The sequence below is a fragment of the Rattus norvegicus genome, chromosome 2 (assembly GCF_021556685.1).
Source record: "Rattus norvegicus strain SHRSP/BbbUtx chromosome 2, alternate assembly SHRSP_T2T, whole genome shotgun sequence".
Lineage (NCBI taxonomy): Eukaryota > Metazoa > Chordata > Mammalia > Rodentia > Muridae > Rattus > Rattus norvegicus.
The window spans coordinates 34,313,433-34,335,523 of record NC_141535.1 but is presented as its reverse complement, the minus strand read 5'-3'; the positions used below and the strand labels follow the sequence as shown (position 1 = coordinate 34,335,523).

Sequence of the window (22,091 nt, the reverse complement as noted above, 5' to 3'; positions counted from 1 at the left end):
GCTCCCCAAATTGAGGAGACATTGGAGCCCAGAAAGGCTGAGGCAGCAGTAAATTTGCAGGGCAGTGTTCCAGAGAGGGAGGAGCTACCCAGTGGAAGAATCCAGCAGTCTTCAAAGGAGTCTCTAGATGAAACCCAAATTACAGATGTTTAGGTGAAATCCACAAATCCAAGCAAAGCGTGCTTAGGGCTCTTCTAAGATTCACGGAACTCCAGCATGAAGACACATTCATGTGGTCACTCCGAGTCTGACCTTATTTGAATATGCATGCAATTAAGACCCCAGCAAAGCCCAACGTAAGTCAAACAGCTCTATGAGAAACCTGCTGTCCAGCTGCCCCAGCAAAGATCAACCTGATGGGCAATTAAAGGACCTCGCCCAAACATCAGCATAGTAAGGAAAAACACCAAGATCCAAACATTCAACAAAGAGCATACTCAGTATCTACTAGCTAATAAAAAGTGCCACATATGCCAAAGAGTAACATGACCCCGAATCACAAGAAAATCTAGTCAATCAAAATAGAAATAGTCCACAGAGGTGCAGAAGTGCCTCAAATGTAGAATTAGCAGAATTTCTGACTAATGTCTAAGTTCAATAATCTATAAGGAAGTGGGGCATAAACAAAGTGAAAAATGTACTCTAAAAGCACATAAATACCCCCAGAAAACCAAAATTATTATATATCTAAAGTCAAAAAATATATTTAATGGATTTAGCATCAGATTAGACATTGTAGAATGAAAGACCAATAAGCTAGAAGACATAATATACTATCTTAAATTAAAGACAGGTAGGTGATTTATACAAAACAAACAAACAAGACTATAACAACATGAGACACAAGCACTTTAACACCTATGTACCTGGAGCCCCAGATTGAGACCTAAAGAAAGGAAGGGGTGGGGTGCAGGAGGCCTCTAAAAAAGATTAGAGGCCTCCAAAAATCCATTTAAATACTACTACATTTTCAGAAAGCATGATAATCCACGCTATATAAACTAAAACTATAGCACATATATACAGTAGGATCCACAAAGATGGCTGCCAATGACTCCCAACTGCAGCTTTCATGCTGGTATGTTTTGGCACTCTCATTAAATAATGCTGGCCTGTTTGACTCCTTAACATGATAGAGATAATAGGTTTCTGTCTGTGCCTAGAGCTGACCCTGAGCCACAGCCCTTAGTGCCCAGATCCTGCTGGGAGAGAGCAGGTCTCCCAGGAGTGCTGACACACATGAGAACACAGGTAGGACTACTACTTCTGCTCAGAGGGACCTGCCTGGAGTACTTGGGGTACAAGAACTGAGGAACAGTCTGGAACAGGATCCTTCTGGTTTCTGTGTGCACCCAGAGCTAACCCTGTGCTTGGATCCCACCAGAATAGAGTTGGTATCCTAGGAGTGCTGACATACCTGAGAGCACAGGAGAGTCAAGCCACTGTCAGAGACAGCAAGAGCAGCTAACACCAGATGGGCAAGAGGCAAGTGTAAGAAGCTAAGCAACAGAAACCAAGGCCACTTGTCATCATCAGAACCCAGTTCTCCCACCACAGCATGTTTCGCATAAACCAACACATCGGAAAAGCAAGATTATGATTTAAAATCACATCTCATGATAAAGTTAGAGGACTTTAAGGAGGACATAAATAACTCCCTTAAAGAAATACAGGACAGCACAGGTAAACAGAAGCCCTTAAAGAGGAAACACAAACTCCATTAAAGAATTACAGGAAAACGCAAACAAACAGATGAAGGAATCGAGCAAAACCATCCAGGATCTAAAAATGGAAATAGAAACAATAAAGAAATCACAAAGGGAGACAACCCTGGAGATAGAAACCTAGGAGATCAGGAGTCATAGATGCAAGCATCACCAACAGAATACAAGAGATAGAAGAGAGAATCTCAGGGGCAGAAGATACCATAGAAAATATTGACACAACAGTCAAAGAAAATGCAGAACACAAAAAGATCCTAACCCAAAACATCCAGGCAATCCAGGATACAATGAGAAGAGCCAAACCTAAAGATAATAGGTAGAGAAGAGAACAAAGATTCTGAACTTAAAGGGCCAGTAAATATCTTCAACAAAATTAAAAGTAACCTAACCTTAAGAAAGAGATGCCCATAAGCACATAAGAAGCCTATAGAACTTCAATAGATTGGACCAAACAAGAAATCATCCCATCAATAGTCAAAATACAAAACACACTAAAAAAAAGAAAGAATATTAAAAGCAGTAAGAGGGGGGCTGGGGATTTAGCTCAGTGTTAGAGTGCTTGCCTAGCAAGCGCAAGGCCCTGGGTTCGGTCCTCAGCTCCGGGAAAAAAAAAAAAGACAAAATAACAAAAAGCAGTAAGAGGAAAAGGGTCAAGTAACATAAAAGAGCAGACCTATCAGAATCACAGCAGACTTCTCACCAGAGACTATGAAAGCTAGAAGATCCTGGGCAGATGTCATACAGACCCTAAGAAAACACAAATGACAGCCCAAGCTACTATACCCAGCAAAATTCTCAATTAACATAGATGGAGAAACCAAGATATTCCATGACAAATACAAATTTACACAATATCTTTCTACAAATCCAGCCCTACAAAGGATAATAGATGGAAAACTCCCAACAAAAGGAGCATGCTACACCCTAGGAAAAGCAAAAAAGTAATCTTTCAACTAATCCAAAGAAGATACCACACAACCTAATTCCACCTCTAATAAGAAAAATAATAAGAAACAACAATCATTGGTTCCTAATATCTCTCAAAATCAATAGACTCAATTCCCCGATAAAAAGACATAGACTAACAGATGGGCTACATAAACAGGACACAGCATATTGCTGAATACAGGAAACACACCTCAGTGACAAAGACAGATACTTCCTCAGAGTAAAAGGATGGGGAAAAAGTTTCCAAGCAAATAGTCTCAAGAAACAATCTGAAGTAGACATTCTAATATCTAACAAAATTGAAATTCAACCAAAAGTTATAAAAAAAGATAAAGCAGGACACCTCATATTCGTCAAAGAAAAATCCACCAAGATGAACTCTCAATTCTGAATGTCTATGCTCCAAACGCCAGGGCACCCACACTGATAAAAGAAACTTTATTAAAACTCAGAACTACATATTGTACCTCACTCAGTAATAGTGGGAGACTTCAACATCCCACTCTCATCAATAAATAGATCATGAAAAAATAAACTAAACAGAGGTACAGTGAAACTAACAGAAGTTATGAACCAAATAGATTTAACAGATATGTATAATATATTTCACCCTAAAACAAAAGAAAGTACCTTCTCCAATGTTGACCACATAATCAGTCACAAAACAGGCCTCAACTGATACAAGAAGATTGAAATAATCCTATGCACTCTATTAGACCACCATGGACTAAGGTTTTCAATAACAACAAAAGTGATAGAAAACCCACATACACAGGGAAGCTGAACAGTTCTCTACTCAATGATAACTTGGTCAAAGAAGAAGTAAAGAAATTAAAGACTTTTTAGAATTTAATGAAAATGAAGGTACAACATACCCAAAATTATAAGACACAATGAAAGCAGTGCTAAGAGGAAAACTCATAACTCTGAGTCATCCAAAAAGAAACTGGAGAGATCATACACTAGCAGCTTGACAGAACACCTGAAACCTCTAGAACAAAAAGAAGCAAACACACCCAAGAGGAGTAGACAGCAGGAAATAATAAAACTCAGGGCTGAAATAAACCAAGTAGAAACAAAAAGAACTATACAAAGAATCAACAACACCAGGAGGAGCTGGTTCTTTGGGAAAATCAACAAGAAAGATAAACCCTTAGTCAGACTAACCAGAGGGCACAAAGAGTGTATCCAAATTAACAAAATCAGAAATGAAAAGGGAGACATAACAGTAGAAACTGAGGAAATCCCAAAAATCATTAGATCATACTACAAAAGCCTATACTAAACACTGGAAAATATGGATGAAATGGACAATTTCCTAGACAGATACCAGTTAACAAAGTTAAATCAGGATTAGATAGACCATCTAAATATCCCATAACTCCTAAAGAAATAAAAGCAGTCATTAAAAATTTCCGAACCAAAAAGAGCCCAGGCGTTGGGGATTTAGCTCAGTGGTAGAGCGCTTGCCTAGCAAGCACAAGGCCCTGGGTTCGGTCCCCAGCTCTGAAAAAAAGAACAAAAAAAAAAAAAAAAGCCCAGGACCAGATGGACTTAGTGCTGATTTCTATCAGACCTTCATAGAAAACCTCATACCAATATTCTCCAAACTATTTTCCAAAATAGAAACAGAAGGAACACTACCCAATTCGTTCTATGAAGTCACAATTACACTTTTACCTAAACCACACAAAGACATGAAAAAGAAACAGAACCTCAGACCAATTTCCCTTATGAATATCGAAGCCAAAATACTCAAGATTCTCGCAAACCAAATTCAAGAACACATCAAAACGATCATCTATCATCTTCAAGTAGGCTTCATCCCAGGGATGCAGGGATGGTTCAATATACAGAAATCTATCAATGTAGTCCACTATAGAAACAAATGAAAAGAAAAAACCACATGATCATTTCATTAGATGTTGAGAAAGCATTTGACAAAATTCAACACCCCTTCATGATAAAAGTCCTGGAAAGAATAGGAATTCAAGGCCCATACCTAAACATAGTAGAAGCCATATACAGCAAACCAGTAGCCAACAATGAAGCTAAATGGAGAGAAACTTGAAGCAATCCCACTAAAATCAGGACTAGACAAGGCTGCCTGCTCTCTCCCTACCTATTTAATATAGTACTTGAAGTCCTAGCCAGAGCAATTAAACAAGAAAAAGAAATCAAAGAGGCACAAATTGGAAAGGAAGAAGTCAAAATATCATTATTTTCAGATGATATGATAGTACACTTGAGTGATCTCCAAATTCCACCAGAGAACTCCTGCAGCTGGTAAACAACTTTAGCAAAGTGGCTGGATATAAAATTAACTCAAATACGTCAGTAGCCTTCCTCTACTCAAAGGATAAACAGGCTAAAAAGAAATTAGGGTAATGACACCCTTCACACCCTTCATAATAGTCACAAATAATATTAACTGCTTTAGGGTGACTCTAACCAATCAAGTGAAAGATCTGTATGACAAGAACTTCAAGTCTCTGAAGAAAGAAATTGAAGATCTCCGAAGATGGAAAGATCTCTTATGCTCATGGATTGGCAGGATTAATATAGTGAAAATGGCCATCTTGCCAAAAGCAATCTCCAAATTCAATGCAATCCCCATCAAAATCCCAAGTCAATTATTCACAGAATTAGAAAGAGCAATTTAAAAATTCATTTGGAGTAATAAAAAACACAGGATAACCAAAACTACCCTCAACAATAAAAGAACTTCTGGGGGAATCATCATTCCTAACCTCCGGCTGTATTACAGAGCAATAGTGATAAAAAACTGTATGATATTGGTACAGAGACAGGCAGGTAGATCAGTGGAATAAAATTGAAGACCCAGAAATTAACAGCACACACCTATGGTTACTGATCTTTGACAAAGGAGCTAAAACCATCCAGTGGAAAAAGACAGCATTTTCGACAAATGGTGCTGGTTCAAATGGAGGTCAACATGTAGAGAAATGCAAGTTGATCCATTCTTATTGCCTTGTACTAAGATCTAGTCTCAGAGGATCAAGAACCTCCACATAAAACCAGACTCACTGAACCAATAGAAGAGATAGTGCGGAAGAGCCTTGAACACATGGGCACTGGGGAAAATTTCCTGAACGGAAGACCAATGGCTTATGCTCTAAGATCAAGAATCAACAAATGGGGACTCATAAAATTGCAAAGCTCCTATAAGGCAAAGAAAACTGTCAATAGGACAAAATTGCAACCAACAGAGTGGGCAAAGATCTTTACCAATCCTACATCCAAGAGAGGGCTAAAATCCAATATATACAAAGAACTCAAGAAGTTAGACTCCAGAGAATCAAATAACCCTTTTAAAATACGGGCTACTGAGCTAAACAAAGAATTTTCAACTGGGGAATATCGAATGGCTGATAAGCACCTAAAGAAATATTCAAGGGCTGGAGAGATGGCTCAGTGGTTAAGAGCCCCGACTGCTCTTCCAGAGGTCCTGAGTTCAATTCCCAGCAACCACATGGTGGCTCACAACCATCTGTAAAGAGATCTGATGCCCTCTTCTGGTGTGTCTGAAGACAGCTATAGTGTACTTATATATAATAAATAAATTTTTTAAAAAAGAGAAATGTTCAATATCCTTAGGCATCAGGGATATGCAAATCAAAACAACCCTGAGATTCCACCTCACACCAGTCAGAATGGCTAAGATAAAGCAAAGCAAAACAAAACAAAACAAAACAAAAACCAAAAAAACAAAACTCAGGTGACAGCCGATGCTGGTGAGGATGTGAAGAAAGAGGAATATTTTGTTGGTGGGATTGCAAGCTGGTACAATCACTCTGGAAATCAGTCTGGAGGTTTCTCAGAAAATTGGATATTGAACTACCCGAGGACCCAGCTATACCTCTCTTGGGCATATACCCAAAAGATGCCCCAACATATAAAAAAGACACGTGCTCCACTATGTTCATAGCAGCCTTATTTATAATAGCCAGAAGCTGGAAAGAACTCAGATGCCCTTCAACAGAGGAATGGATACAGAAAATAATGATACATTTACACATGGAGTACTAATCAGCTATCAAAAACAGTGACTTCATGGAATTCTTAGTAAAGTGGATGGAACTTGACAATATCATCCCGAGTGAGGTAACCCAATCACAAAAGAATACATATGGTATGCACTCACTGATAAGTGGACAGTAGCCCAAAAGCTCAGAATACCCGAGGTACAATTCAAAAACCACATGAAGCTCAAGAAGGTGAAAGACCAAAGTGTGGATACTTCAGACCTTCTTAGAAGGGGGAACAAAAATACTCATAGGAGGAAATATGGAGACAAAGTGTGGAGCAGAGACTGAAAGGCTATCCAGAGCCTGCCCGACATGGGGATGCATTCCATTTACAGCCACCAAACCCAGACACTATTGCAGATGCCAAGAAGTGCATGCTGACAGGAGCCTGATAGAGCTGTCTCCTGAGAGGCTCTGCCAGAGCTTAATAAATACAGAGGTGGATGCTCACAGCCAACCATTGAACTGAGAACGGGGTCCCTAATGAAGAAGTTAGAGAAACTTCAGCTACTGAAGTAGCTGAAGGGGTTTGCAACCCCATAAGAACAACAACAATATCAATCAACAATACCCCCCCAGAGCTCCCAGGGACCACCATCCATTCCAAGAGAACACATGGACAGACCCATGGCTCCAGCTGCATATGTAGCAGAGGATGGTCTTGTTGGGCATCAATGGGAGGAGAGGCCCTTGGTCCTGTCAAGACTAAATGTCCCAGTGGTGGGGAATGTCAGGGCAGCGAGGCGGGAGGGAGTGGGTGGGTGGGTGAGGGAGGGAGCATCCTCATAGAATCAGGGAGGGTGGGATAGCAGATTTCTGGAGGGGAACCCAGGAAATGGGATAACATTTGAAATGTAGAGAAAAACTGCAATTAAAAGAATAAATAAAATAATAGAGATAATAAGGTAAGTCAAAAGGAAACACTACAGCTTTTTCTTGCTCTGTGGGAACCCAGTTACTGCCTGCGTCATACATGGAGCACCATCTGTCAGGACAGCATGAATGTCCCAATGTGGAAGCAGGCTCTTCTGCCTCATGTGAGCCACCAAAGGACGGGAAGTCCACATTACTTCTTCATGGAAACCTCACAGCCAAACCACCTTGGTAGTCACTCCTGGATGCCACTCCATAGAGACCAGGAGATGCATTGTGAAACACCTTATTTGTGAGGTAATAATTTGCACAATAAATTATATTTCTACTAACAAAAGCTAATTATAAAACATCATTTCAAAAAGTCTCTCTGTAATAGCAATGGATCAGCCTGAAATTCTTAGAGATTAAAAATAACAAAATTTTGTTGAAGATTAGAGTATTACTAAATAAATGCATGTAGACTTAAATAAAATGGAACAATCTTTCATGTTTAAAGTTTGGAAGATACAACATTGTTAAAATATCATTTCTGCCCAGATTAATTTATAGGTTCTGTTGTGATTGCAATAAAAATTCTACCAATCTTTAGTAAGAAAAATGGGTCAGTAGGTGCCTGAAGCCTGAACTGAAGGGAGCTATGTCCTGCAAAGAAGCCAAAGAAAGTTTCTGGTGGAAAACAGCATTTTCTGCATCTTGACTGTGGGGATAATTTTGTGGGGGGACATGCAACAGGAAAAGTTAATCCTTGAAAGTGTGCAATCAATAAGAATAGTTCCACAAAAATGTGTAAACCAAAAATATCCCCCTGCCTCTAGCATTTATCTCCTACCCTGGGTGCAATTGATGCTCTCAAACATTATCTATTTATCTGCATATATTTCATGGATATGTAAATATGTAAATACATTCTTCTAGGGAGTGTGTTTCACTTAAAAATTGTCAGCATGCTACACATTCTCCTATACATCTTGGCTTTTTCATCATTCAGTATATTCTGAAGACCATCATCTATCAATCTATGGTGGGTGACATATATATATAGACATTTATCTCATATTCTCATAACTGAGTGGTACAGACGTGTCACAATCTGTGCTATTGGTATCCTGTTAATTCATATTCGTGTTCCTTGCACCCTGTAGTTAGCTAAGCCCACAGTGAACAGCCATGTAAGTTTGTGAACTCTTACAACTCTGATTCTGCCCAAAGTCTACTTTTCCAAAAGACGCAATGTAACTCCGATGAACAAAGCAAATTTCTCTTTATGTGGGCTGCAAAGACTGACACTGCCACAAGCGATTATTTGTTCTTTTGACCTTGACAGTATAACAAGTGAAAAATAATAAGGTCTTATTTAATTTGAATTTATGTTTGAGGATCTGCCCATAGTTCTCGAGATGATTTGCAATACCATTTCTGTGATGCATGTTCAAAACTTTCGGCTGATTTTTCTATTAAATTCTAAAATACACATTTATCTGTAGCTTTTTCTATATACACAAACTATTTTTTACTTTGGTAATGAATTAAAAACATTTCTTTGAGTGTCATTTGTACTTTTTCGGTGTGTGTATGGGGATGTGGACGTGTGAGTGCACATGTGTATGTAAGTGTACCTGTATGCTCATGCCTGTGGAGACTGGAGATAGATGTTGGATGTCTTTCCTAATCTCTCTCTCTCTCTCTCTCTCTCTCTCTCTCTCTCTCTCTCTCTCTCTCTCTCTCTCTCTCTCTTATTGAGGCAGGGTTTCTCACTTGAACCCAGACCTTGTTCAGCTAATCAAAGAAGCCGGTTCGTTCCAGGGTTCCCCCCTCTCAGCCTCCTGTGCACTGAGATGGATGAGGTGCCTTTCCATGGTGCTGGGGAACTAATCATTCTAGCACTATTTACTGCATAAACCACCTTCCTCTAAAGATCTGAATCACACATACTCCTAAATTCAGTCCCATGTTGACTTAGATCCAGACTTTCTATTTCTTCTGCTGATCTTGCTATTCATTTAAGAACACCGGGTTGTTTTAATTATTACAGCTTTATCACAAGCACTAGTAGCCCAAGAGGCTGGTTTCTCTACCTATTGGGAATAACCTAGCTGTGTTTGTTTCTTGGTAAAGACCAACATTTATTTGAATTCTGGAACCAGATTGAATGGTTCCATAGTGGGTACGTTATTTTTGTACTTTAATTGACGATATGAAATGTATTGACTATGAGACATGAATATTTCTGGTTTTAGTTTTCCCTATCCAAAACCAAATAGAGTGTGCTTTTTATTTGGGAAAAATGCTCTTTTGCTGGCCTCCAGATCTTCTACTGACATTTACATTTTTTCACATAAATCTTGCACATTTCCTTCCCTGTTGTCTTAACCTAATTACATTGGCTAGACTCACTTACAATTTACTAATGAGAGTATGATAAAGGAAGTCCGCTCCCTGGTCATCTTAATGGAAATGTTTCCATTTCCTGGTAAGAATCATACTGACTTCATGTGTACATATTTGCCTAACATCTATCTATTGAGGGACTTCAAGACTCAAGCATGAAAATCAAATGCCATTAAAAGCCTCTAAGCTTCCCAAAGGTGACAATATTTTTTATTTTACATATAAATGGGGTAAATTTTCATAACACGATTTTGTAATATTAAATATTTTGCATATTTAGGATAAGTTCTACCACGCTGCTTTAATTTTTCAATTTGAGACCGGGTTTTTGTTTCCTATTTTATTGGGACAATCCATCAGCGCTCAAAAGTGAAAGTGACAGCCAGAGGGTTTCTCTCTTATATTTTGAAATCGGTGCTCTTTGTAGACTGTTATAAGCTTGGCTTTGTTTTGGTGTGCTCAAACACGTGTTACACTGTATAGGAGTTCTCTACCCTTACATGTCTGATGACTCTGTGTCACCTCATTGAGCCTATTGCTTCCTGAGAGGGAATAAATCTTTCATGTTTCGTCTATGAGTTTTTGTATGACAACTAGAAAAACGATAATTTTCTACCAAATCTTGCACTGCATCTGGCTTTTTCAATTTATCTTTATAAATGTGATGACCAAATGCCTCGGAACTATTTTCTTTCTGCACATGCAATTATCTATCGATCTTGAAATTTCTATTTTACTTTCTTCCTTAGGGTCTTACCCAGATCAGCTGAGTTATCTCTTCATGTTTACCTGTAGAAGAGAGCTATTCAACTTGTTATGTCTCTCTCTATATAATTATTAACATGTCTATAGTATATACATGTTATTTATTAATATTCATTTGCATTTTTGATTTCTGCTTTCTTGGCCTCACTTTATCTTGACCTTAACTTTGCAAATGAGACCGTTTCACTCGGCCGGCTTTGTGCTCTAGTCACTATCATAGCGTGTCCTCTGAGAAGGAGGCCTAGTCCTCAGGAACGTCTCACGATTTGCTTTTATTTTCCCTGTTATTTTCTAGGTAGCAGTTCAGATGCATTCTTCAGCTCAACATTTCCTTTAAGGGTGTTTATTTTTTTTCCATGTGATATTCCACTAAATTTTGTTTTATGCTTCAAATTTCTGCTGCAACAAGAATGCATTTGTTAGAATTGTTTCTACTGTTTTTGCAGCACATCTGATTACCTCTTATAGATGTTTCAGGGAGACAAAAGAGTACACACATCTCTTATTTGTGATAGAGGGGGGGTGTTGTTGCTGCTGCTGCTGCTGCTGCTGCTGCTGCTGCTGCTGGTGGTGGTGGTGGTGGCAGCGATGGTGTTGTTGTTGTTGTTGTTGCTGGTGGTGGTGGTGGTAGTGGTTGTGGTGGTGATGGTGGTGTTGTTGTTGCTGGTGGTGATGGTGGTGATGGTGGTGGTGGTTGTTTTGCTTTGCTTTGCTTTGTTTCCTTTTGTTTTGTACTTATTTCCTCCAGTTGAACACAAGACCTTGCCCATGCTAGGCAAGCTCTCTATGACTAACCAGTGTCCCAGCCTTCTTTTTGCTCTGTTTTGACACAGTTTCTGTAACAGGTCACTAGCCTTAGACCTTCTGTGTCTGCCTCCTGTGCCTTTAGAATATCTGGATTACAGACAGCTTCACCCAGCTGCATCTAATAAGAGTATTTTAAAAGCAGGTGTTGTACTGCTATGCCAGTAAATTCTAGTACTCAGAAGGTAGACAGAGGAGGACAGGAAGTTCTAGGTTATCTTCATCTACAGAAAGAGCTGGAGAGCAGTCTGTGTTACACACAACTATCTCAAAAACCTAACTAATTATAAACAAAATCAAGTAAAAGAATGTTGATTTAGGGGCTGGGGATTTAGCTCAGTGGTAGAGCGCTTACCTAGGAAGCGCAAGGCCCTGGGTTCGGTCCCCAGCTCCGAAAAAAAGAACCAAAAAAAAAAAAAAAAAAGAATGTTGATTTACACTCGCACATATACATGCATATACACATGCATCTAAAATCTAGGTCAATCATCTTTCTTTTCTTTTTTCTTTTTTTTTTATTAACTTGAGTATTTCTTATTTACATTTCAAATGTTACTCCCTTTCCCGGTTTCCGGGGACAATATCCCCCTAGCCCCACTTCTCCCCTTCTTTATGTGTGTTCTCCTCCCCACCCTCCCCCCATTACCGCCCTAACCCCAACAATCGCGTTCACTGGGGGTTCAGTCTTAGCAAGACCAAGGGCTTCCCCTTCCACTGGTGATCTTACTAGGATATTCATTGCTACCTATGAGGTCAGAGTCCAGGGTCAGTCCATGTATAGTCTTTGGGTAGTGGCTTAGTCCCTGGAAGCTCTGGTTGCTTGGCATTGTTGTTCATAAGGGGTCTCGAGCCCCTTCAAGCTCCTCCAATCCTTTCTCTGATTCCTTCAATGGGGGTCCTGTTCTCAGTTAAGTGGTTTGCTGCTGGCATTCGCCTCTGTATTTGCTGTATTCTGGCTGTGTCTCTCAGGAGAGTTCTACATCTGGCTCCTGTCGGCCTGCACTTCTTTGCTTCATCCATCTTGTCTAATTGGGTGGCTGTATATGTATGGGCCACATGTGGGGCAGGCTCTGAATGGGTGTTCCTACTGTCTCTGTTTTAATCTTTGCCTCTCTATTACCTATCAAGGGTATTCTTGTTCCCCTATTAAAAAAGGAGTGAAACATCTGCATTTTGGTCATCCTTATTGAGTTTCATGTGTTCTGGGCATCTAGGGTAATTCAAGCATTTGGGCTAATAGCCACTTATCAATGAGTGCATACCATGTGTGTTTTTCTGTGATTGGGTTACCTCACTCAGGATGATATTTTCCAGTTCCAACAATTTGCCTATGAATTTCACAAAGTCATTGTTTTTGATAGCTGAGTAATATTCCATTGTGTAAATGTACCACATTTTCTGTATCCATTCCTCTATTGAAGGGCATCTGGGTTCTTTCCAGCTTCTGGCCATTATAAAAAAGGCTGCTATGAACATAGTGGAGCACGTGTCTTTGTTATATGTTGGGGTATCTTTTGGGTATATGCCCAAAAGTGGTATAGCTGGGTCCTCAGGTAGTTCAATGTCCAATTTTCTGAGGAACCTCCAGACTGATTTCCAGAATGGTTGTACCAGTCTGCAATCCCACCAACAATGGATGAGTGTGCCTCTTTCTCCACATCCTCGTCAGCATTTGCTGTCACCTGAGTTTTTGATGTTAGCCATTCTCATTGGTGTAAGGTGAAATCTCAAGGTTGTTTTGATTTGCATTTCCCTTATGACTAAAGATGTTGAACATTTCTTTAGGTGTTTCTCAGCCATTCGGCATTCCTCAGCTGTGAATTCTTTGTTTAGCTCTGAACCCCATTTTTTAAATAGAGTTATTTGTCTCCCTGCGGTCTAACTTCATGAGTTCTTTGTATTTTTTTGATATAAGCCCTCTATTCGTTGTAGGATTGGCAAAGATCTTTTCACAATCTGTTGGCCGCCATTTTGTCCTAACCACAGTGTCCTTTGCCTTACAGAAGCTTTGCAGTTTTATGAGATCCCATTTGTCGATTCTTGATCTTAGAGCATAAGCCATTGGTGTTTTGTTCAGGAAATTTTTTCCAGTGTCCATGTGTTCGAGATGCTTCCCCAGTTTTTCTTCTATTAGTTTGAGTGTATCTGGTTTGATGTAGAGGTCCTTGATCCACTTGAATTTAAGCTTTGTACAGGGTGATAAGCATGGATCGATCTGCATTCTTCTACATGTTGACCTCCAGTTGAACCAGCACCATTTGCTGAAAATGATATCTTTTTTCCATTGAATGGTTTTGGCTCCTTTGTCAAAAGTCAAGTGACCATAGGTGTGTGGGTTCATTTCTGGGTCTTCAATTCTATTCCATTGGTCTATCTGTCTGTCTCTGTACCAATACCATGCAGTTTTTTATCACTATTGCTCTGTAATACTGCTTGAGTTCAGGGATAGTGATTCCCCCTGAAGTCCTTTTATTGTTGAGGATAGTTTTAGCTATCCTGGGTTTTTTGTTATTCCAGATGAATTTGCAAATTGTTCTGTCTAACTCTTTGAAGAATTGGATTGGTATTTTGATGGGGATTGCATTGAATCTGTAGATTGCTTTTGGTAAAATGGCCATTTTTACTATATTAATCCTGCCAATTAATGAGCATGGGAGATCTTTCCATCTTCTGAGGTCTTCTTCAATTTCTTTCTTCAAAGGCTTGAAGTTCTTATCGTACAGATCTTTTACTTGCTTGGTTAAAGTCACACCGAGGTACTTTATATTATTTGGGACTATTATGAAGGGTGTCGTTTCCCTAATTTCTTTCTCGGCTTGTTTCTCTTTTGTGTAGAGGAAGGCTACTGATTTATTTGAGTTAATTTTATACCCAGCCACTTTGCTGACGTTGTTTATCAGCTTTAGTAGTTCTCTGGTGGAACTTTTGGATCACTTAAATATACTATCATATCATCTGCAAATAGTGATATTTTGACTTCTTCTTTTCCGATCTGTATCCCCTTGATCTCCTTTTGTTGTCTGATTGCTCTGGCTAGAACTTCAAGAACTATATTGAATAAGTAGTGAGAGAGTGGGCAGCCTTGTCTAGTCCCTGAGTTTAGTGGAATTGCTTCAAGTTTCTCTCCATTTAGTTTAATGTTAGCAACTGGTTTGCTGTATATGGCTTTTACTATGTTTAGGTATGGGCCTTGAATTCCTATTCTTTCCAGGACTTTTATCATGAAGGGGTGTTGAATTTTGTCAAATGCTTTCTCAGCATCTAATGAAATGATCATGTGGTTTTGTTCTTTCAGTTTGTTTATATAATGGATCACGTTGATGGTTTTCCGTATATTCATCCCTGCATGCCTGGGATGAAGCCTACTTGATCATGGTGGATGATTGTTTTGATGTGCTCTTGGATTCGGTTTGCCAGAATTTTATTGAGTATTTTTGCGTCGATATTCATAAGGGGAATTGGTCTGAAGTTCTCTTTTTTTGTTGGGTCTTTGTGTGGTTTAGGTATAAGAGTAATTGTGGCTTCATAGAAGGAATTCGGTAGTGATCCATATGTTTCAATTTTGTGGAATAGTTTGGATAATATTGGTATGAGGTCTTTTATGAAGGTCTGATAGAATTCTGCACTAAACGCATCTGGACCTGGGCTCTTTTTGGTTGGGAGACCTTTAATGACTGCTTCTATTTCCTTAGGAGTTATGGGGTTGTTTAACTGGTTTATCTGTTCCTGATTTAACTTCGGTACCTGGTATCTGTCTAGGAAATTGTCCATTTCCTGCAGATTTTCAAGTTTTCTTTAATATAGGCTTTTGTAGTAAGATCTGATGATTTTTTGAATTTCCTCTCATTCTGTAGTGATGTCTCCCTTTTCATTTCTGATTTTGTTAATTTGGATACACTCTCTGTGTCCTCTCAGTAGTCTGGCTAAGGGTTTATCTATCTTGTTGATTTTCTCAAAGAACCAACTTTTGGTTCTGTTGATTCTTTCTATGGTCCTTTTTGTTTCTACTTGGTTGATTTCAGCTCTGAGTTTGTTTATTTCCTGCCTTCTACTCCTCCTGGGTGTATTTGCTTCTTTTTGTTCTAGAGCTTTTAGGTGTGCTGTCAAGCTGCTGACATATGCTCTCTCCTGTTTCTTTCTGCAGGCACTCAGAGCTATGAGTTTTCCTCTTAGCACAGCTTTCATTGTGTCCCATAAGTTTGGGTATGTTGTACCTTCATTTTCATTAAATTCTAAGAAGTTTTTAATTTCTTTCTTTATTTCTTCCTTGACCAGGTTATCATTGAGTAGAGCATTGTTCAACTTCCATGTATATGTGGGCTTTCTTCCCTTATTGTTATTGAAGACCAGCTTTAGGCCGTGGTCGTCTGATAGGACACATGGGATTATTTCTATCTTTCTGTACCTGTTGAGGCCCATTTTTTGACCAATTATATGGTCACTTTTGGAGAAAGTACCATGAGGAGCTGAGAAGAGTGTGTATCCTTTTGCTTTAGGATAGAAAGTTCTATAAATATCTGTTAAGTCCATTTGGTTCATGACTTCTCTTAGTCTGTCTACGTCTTTGTTTAATTTCTGTTTCCATGACCTGTCCATTGATGAGAGTGGGGTGTTGAAATCTCCTACTAGTATTGTTTATGGTGCAATGTGTGTTTTGAGCTTTAGTAAGGTTTCTTTTACGTATGTAGGTGTCCTTATATTTGGGGCATAGATATTTAGGATTGAGAATTCATCTTGGTGGATTTTTCCTTTGATGAATATGAAGTGTCCTTCCTTATCTTTTTTGATGACTTTTTGTTGAAAATTGATTTTATTTGATATTAGAATGGCTACTCCAGCTTGCTTCTTCTGACCATTTGCTTGGAAAGTTGTTTTCCAGCCTTTCACTCTGAGGTAGTGTCTGTCTTTGTCTCTGAGGTGTGTTTCCTGTAGGCAGCAGAATGCAGGGTCCTCATTGCATATCCAGTTTGTTAATCTATGTCTTTTTATTGGAGGAGTTGAGACCGTTGATGTTGAGAGATATTAAGGAATAGTGATTATTGCTTCCTGTTATATTCATATTTGGATGTGAGGTTATGTTTGTGTGCTTTTCTTCTCTTTGTTTTGTTGCCAAGATGATTAGTTTCTTGCTTTTTCTAGGGTGTAGCTTGCCTCCTTATGTTGGGCTTTACCATTTATTATCCTTTGTAGGGCTGGGTTTGTAGAAATATATTGTGTAAATTTGGTTTTGTCATGGAATATCTTGGTTTCTCCATCCATGCCAATTGAGAGTTTTGAAGGATACAGTAATCTGGGCTGGCATTTGTGTTCTCTTAGGGTTTGTATGACATCTGTCCAGGATCTTCTGGCTTTCATAGTCTCTGGCGAAAAGTCTGGTGTGATTCTGATAGGTCTGCCTTTATATATTACTTGACCTTTTTCCCTTTCTGCTTTTAATATTCTTTCTTTATTTTGTACATTTGGTGTTTTGACTCTTATGTGACGGGAGGAGTTTCTTTTCTGGTCCAATCTATTTGGAGTTCTGTAGGCTTCTTGTATGTTTATGGGCATCTCTTTCTTTAGGTTAGGGAAGTTTTCTTCTATGATTTTGTTGAATATATTTACTGATCCTTTGAGCTGGGAGTCTTCACTCTCTTCTATACCTATTATCCTTAGGTTTGATCTTCTCATTGAGTCCTGGATTTCCTGTATGTTTTGGACCAGTAGCTTTTTCTGTTTTACATTATCTTTGACAGTTGTGTCAATGATTTCAATGGAATCTTCTGCTTCTGAGATTCTCTCTTCTATCTCTTGTGTTCTGTTGATGATGCTTGTATCTAAGGCTCCTTGCCTCTTCCTTTGGTTTTCTATGTCAAGGGTTGTTTCCTTGTGTTCTTTCTTTTTTTTTTTTTTTTTCGTTTTTTTTTTTTTCGGAGCTGGGGACCGAACCCAGGGCCTCGCGCTTCCTAGGTAACCGCTCTACCACTGAGCTAAATCCCCAACCCCCCGTGTTCTTTCTTGATTGCTTCTATTTCCATTTTTAATTCCTTCAACTGTTTGTGTTTTCCTGAAATTCTCTCAGGGATTTTTGTGATTCCTCTCTATAGGCTTCTACTTGTTTATTTATGTTTCCCTGCATTTCTCTAAGGGAGTTCTTCATGTCTTTCTTGAAGTCCTCCAGCATAGTGATCAAATATGATTTTAAATCTAGATCTTGTTTTTCTGGTGTGTTTGGATATTCAGTGTTTGCTTTGGTGGGAGAATTGGCTCCGATGATGCCATGTAGTCTTGGTTTCTGTTGCTTAGGTTCCTGTGCTTGCCTCTCGCCATCAATTATCTCTGGTGTTACTTTGTTCTTCCACTTCTGACAGTGGCTAGACTGTCCTATAAGCCTGTGTGTCAGGAGTGCTGTAGACCTGTTTCCCTGTTTTCTTTCAGCCAGTTATGGGAACAGAGTGTTCTGCTTTCGGGCGTGTAGTTTTTCCTATCTATTGGTCTTCAGCTGTTCCTGTGGGCCTGTGTCCTGAGTTCACCAGGCAGGTCGCTTGGAGCAGAAAAGTTGGTCTTACCTGTGGTCCTGAGGCTCAAGTTTGCTCATGGGGTGTTGCTAATGAGCTCTCTGCGTGGGCAGCAACCAGGAGGACCTGCGCCACCCTTTCTGGGAGCCCCCATGCACCCGGGTCCCAGATGGCGTTTTTTGTTTTCCTCCGGAGTCAGAAATGTGTGCGGAGTGTAGTCTCTTCTGGCTTCCCAGGGGTGTCTGCCTCTCTGAAGGTTTAGCTCTTCCTCCCACGGGATTTGGATGCAGAGAACTGTTTATCTGGTCGGTCCCTTCAGGTTCTGGTGGTGTCTCGGGTGCAGGGGACCTGCTGCTCCAGTGTCATTATCTACAAGATCCCAGAGGCCGTATACAGTTTCCTCTTGGGCCAGGGATGTGGGCAGGGGTGGGCAGTGTTGTTGGTCTCTTCTGCTCTGCAGTCTCAGGAGTGCCCACCTGTCCGGGCAGTGAACTTTCTCTCCCATGGGGTTTGGGAGCAATGAGCTGCGGGCGGTGATCATCAAGGTTGGGAATCTCGCTAAAAACCAGAAGTGTCCGGTCCTAGAGGAATTTTGCCTCTGTGTGTTATGAGGCCACCAGTCAGGTCGCTTGGAGCAGAAAACTTGGTCTTACCTGTGGTCCAAGTTTGCTTGTGCGGTGTTGCTTATGAGCTCTCCGCGAGAGCAGCAACCAGGAGGACCTGTGCCACCCTTTCTGGGAGCACCCGTCCACCAGGGTCCCAGATGGCATTTGGTGTTTTCCTCGGGAGTCCTCAATCATTTTTCTTTTCCTTGCTTTATTTGCACATTTAGTCTTCCATAGACAACGTGTCTCTATTCCATAACAGAGTACTTTCTAAGGGAAGGGAAGAAGTTCCTTTAGCATATAGTTTTGGAGGGCAAAATTCAAGCATCAGGTGGTACCATCTGTCCATCATCTGATCAGCCCTCCTACTGCATCATTACGTGGAAGAGAAGCAGACAAGGGAGATGAGCCTGTGCAGAATCGAGTACTTGGGGAAGCCTTGCTGCATAGCAAGCATTCTTGTGGTACTTCCTATGAGTAGCAGGATCATTCCTGTGAGAACTCCACTAATCTCCTCCAAATGGCAACACTCTCAAGACCTTCCAACAGGCCCCAGGTCTTAAATACAAACCTCTCCGTACTGCCGTATGGTGAAAATGCCTATACTACCAAGATTGAGTCATTCGTTGCACCCTCCATCAAAATTCCAAAGACATTCTTCACATAACTAGCAGAAAACAGACTTTATATTCATGTGGAGGTGTGGAAGATCACAAAAAGACAAGACTATCCTAAGCACAAAAAGCAACTCAAGGGATATCACAGTTTCTGATCTCAAAGTTTACTACAGAGCCATAGAAGCAAATCCAGCATGACATTAACAGAAAGAAAACTATATACAAGAACAGAACAGAATAGAGAATCAACCTATACCTTTATAGACACCTGATTTTTGACAAAGATGATGTTTTCATATTCTATTGCTTTGAAGAGACACCGTGACCATGGCAACTCTTAGGAAACACAGCACTTCATTGGAGCATGCTTAGAGTTTCAGAGGTTCAGTCTATTCTCAGCATGGAAGGAAACATAGCAGCACACAGGCAGACATGGTGCTGGAAGGGTAGTAGAGAATTCTACACCTGATCCACAGTCAGCAGGAGGAAAGAGACACTAGGCCTGGTTTGAACATTTGAAACACCAAACCCTACCCTCCAGTGACATACTTCCTCAAAAAGGCCACATCTATTCCAAAAAGCCATCCTGAGGACTGACTTCAGGTTATCAGGCTAGGATGCAAGTGTTTTTACCTGATGAGCTATCTCACTAGCCAAACAACACCACCACCAACGAAAATAATGTAAAATAGATCATGGATTTTAATGCAAAACTTGAAATTCTAAAACTACTAGAAGAAAACAAAAACATGAAAGATATCAAGACATAAGTGTAAACAAGGACTTTCTGAAAAGGACTTCAATAATAATGAAAATAATTGCAAGAATTGATAGACACATAAACTTTAAAAGTCTCTGAAATAAAGAATAACGAGACAATCTACAAAATGAGGTTTTATTTTTAGCCAACTATTCATCTAGTTTAAGGATTATGCATACAGAATATATGCATAAGTCAGAATACTATATATACATAAGACAAATTTAATCAATCCATTGGTAAGTGAATAGAATAGATAGTTCAAAGTAGAAGAAATTAGTAATAAGTATATTTTTTAAAATGATCAACACCTTTAGTCATTAGGGTAATATAAACAAGACTGTATTGACATCACTTCTCAATACAGTGACACTGTCTCGAAAACAACAGAAATTACTAACAAGGATACATGGAGGAAGAAATCCTTAATCACTGTGGGTAAAAATGTAAATAAATAGAGCTAATGCACAAATTAATGTGGAGCTTGCTCCAAAACAAACCTAGAACTGAGCTGAAGAGGAGGCTCAGTAAAGAGCCCTGGGGAAGACGCCTTACATCAACTTTGGGTCTCCATAAGCACATGCACACATGAACATGTAAACACTTGTACACAGGAAAGGTTTTATACATATACATATGCATATGCATACACAGATACAGATACAAATACATATACAGATACATATACATATACAAACACATACACATATACATACACGTACATCATCTCACATGCACATACACATACACATATACATACACGTACACAGATACAGATACAGATACACACACACACATAGAGAGAGAGATGCAGACAGACCGACAGACAGACAGACAGGATGGAATACAAAGAGAGAAAAACCCTGAAGTGGAACTACTATATGTTCTACCTTTATCCCTGCTGGGTATATCTTCTGAAAGAATCAAAATCAATATACAATAGAGATCCTTACATATACGTGTTTATCGTGGCAGAATTCACAACCACATTAATGGATTCAACCTCAAGTTCACCAAAAAATGAATAAAGAGTGGAGTATATACATCCGCAGTAGCTGGACAGAAAGAGGGATGAATTGTTTATCTGTGAGAGAGTGGATGGAACTGGAGGACATTGTGTTAAGCAAAAGAAACTAGACTCAGACAGACAAATACCACAACCACATTTTAGTATCCCAATCCTATATGGAATCTAGATTTTCAAAAATAATATATGAAGATGGAAGCTAACTATTAGAGGGGGTAGCCAGGAGGAAGAAGGGAAAAGAAACAAAAGAGGGTGGGGGTGGGTTAATGGGACCAAAGAACACAATATGTGCTGTGAAGATGCTAGCAAAATGCATTGTTTGTACAAAGAACATGGGCTTAAGTCTGGAGCAAGGGGAGTAAAGTAGGAAATATGTAATAACCTTGGCATAATCAAAGATATCCTAATGCTGAGCAGACCTATTTTTACTTTGATAAAGACAAACTTGAAAGGCACGTTAAAATTCAGAATGGTTATAGGTACAGAAGGGCCAGATGAACTGGCCACATATGTAAGGGATAGTTTATGGTCAACTGTTAGAATTTGTATTTTAGAATTATTTTTTTAAATTAAAACATGACATCATTTTTATTTTTTCCTTTCCTTTCCCCAACCTCCTAAATAATCCCCCACCCCTAAAAACTCAAAATCATTTAATTCTTTGTTTATGTTTAAATTGTCTGTATGTCTGTGAATATGTAGATACAGGTCTTTCTCAGTCAGTATGTTACTTGTATATATGTGATTTCAGGGCTGACCACTTGGTATTGAATAACCAATCATCAGCTTAGGGGGTTGGTCCTAAGGGGAGATTGCTTTTTCCTCCCTTAGCATTCTTTACTTGCCTGTTGATCTTTAGAACATCATTTAATTTGTAACTAAATAAATATGTTTATATCTAAAACAATTAAAGTTAAATGCCTTTCCCATTCTTGAGGCTTTGGGTAAATCCACAGATTATTTTAGCCTTCTCATAATATGCCTTCCTTCATGCAAACAAGATGATTTTTTTCCTGTTTTACTCAAGCATT

The 22,091-nt window shown here is 39.4% G+C and overlaps 1 long non-coding RNA gene across 1 annotated transcript in view; it reads right to left on the bottom strand.

The window, feature by feature from the left end:
* The window catches only part of LOC134485829 (uncharacterized), a 167,753-nt gene that overhangs the window by 51,874 nt on the left and 93,788 nt on the right, over nt 1-22,091 (bottom strand). The gene's annotated exons all lie outside the window — the stretch shown is intronic.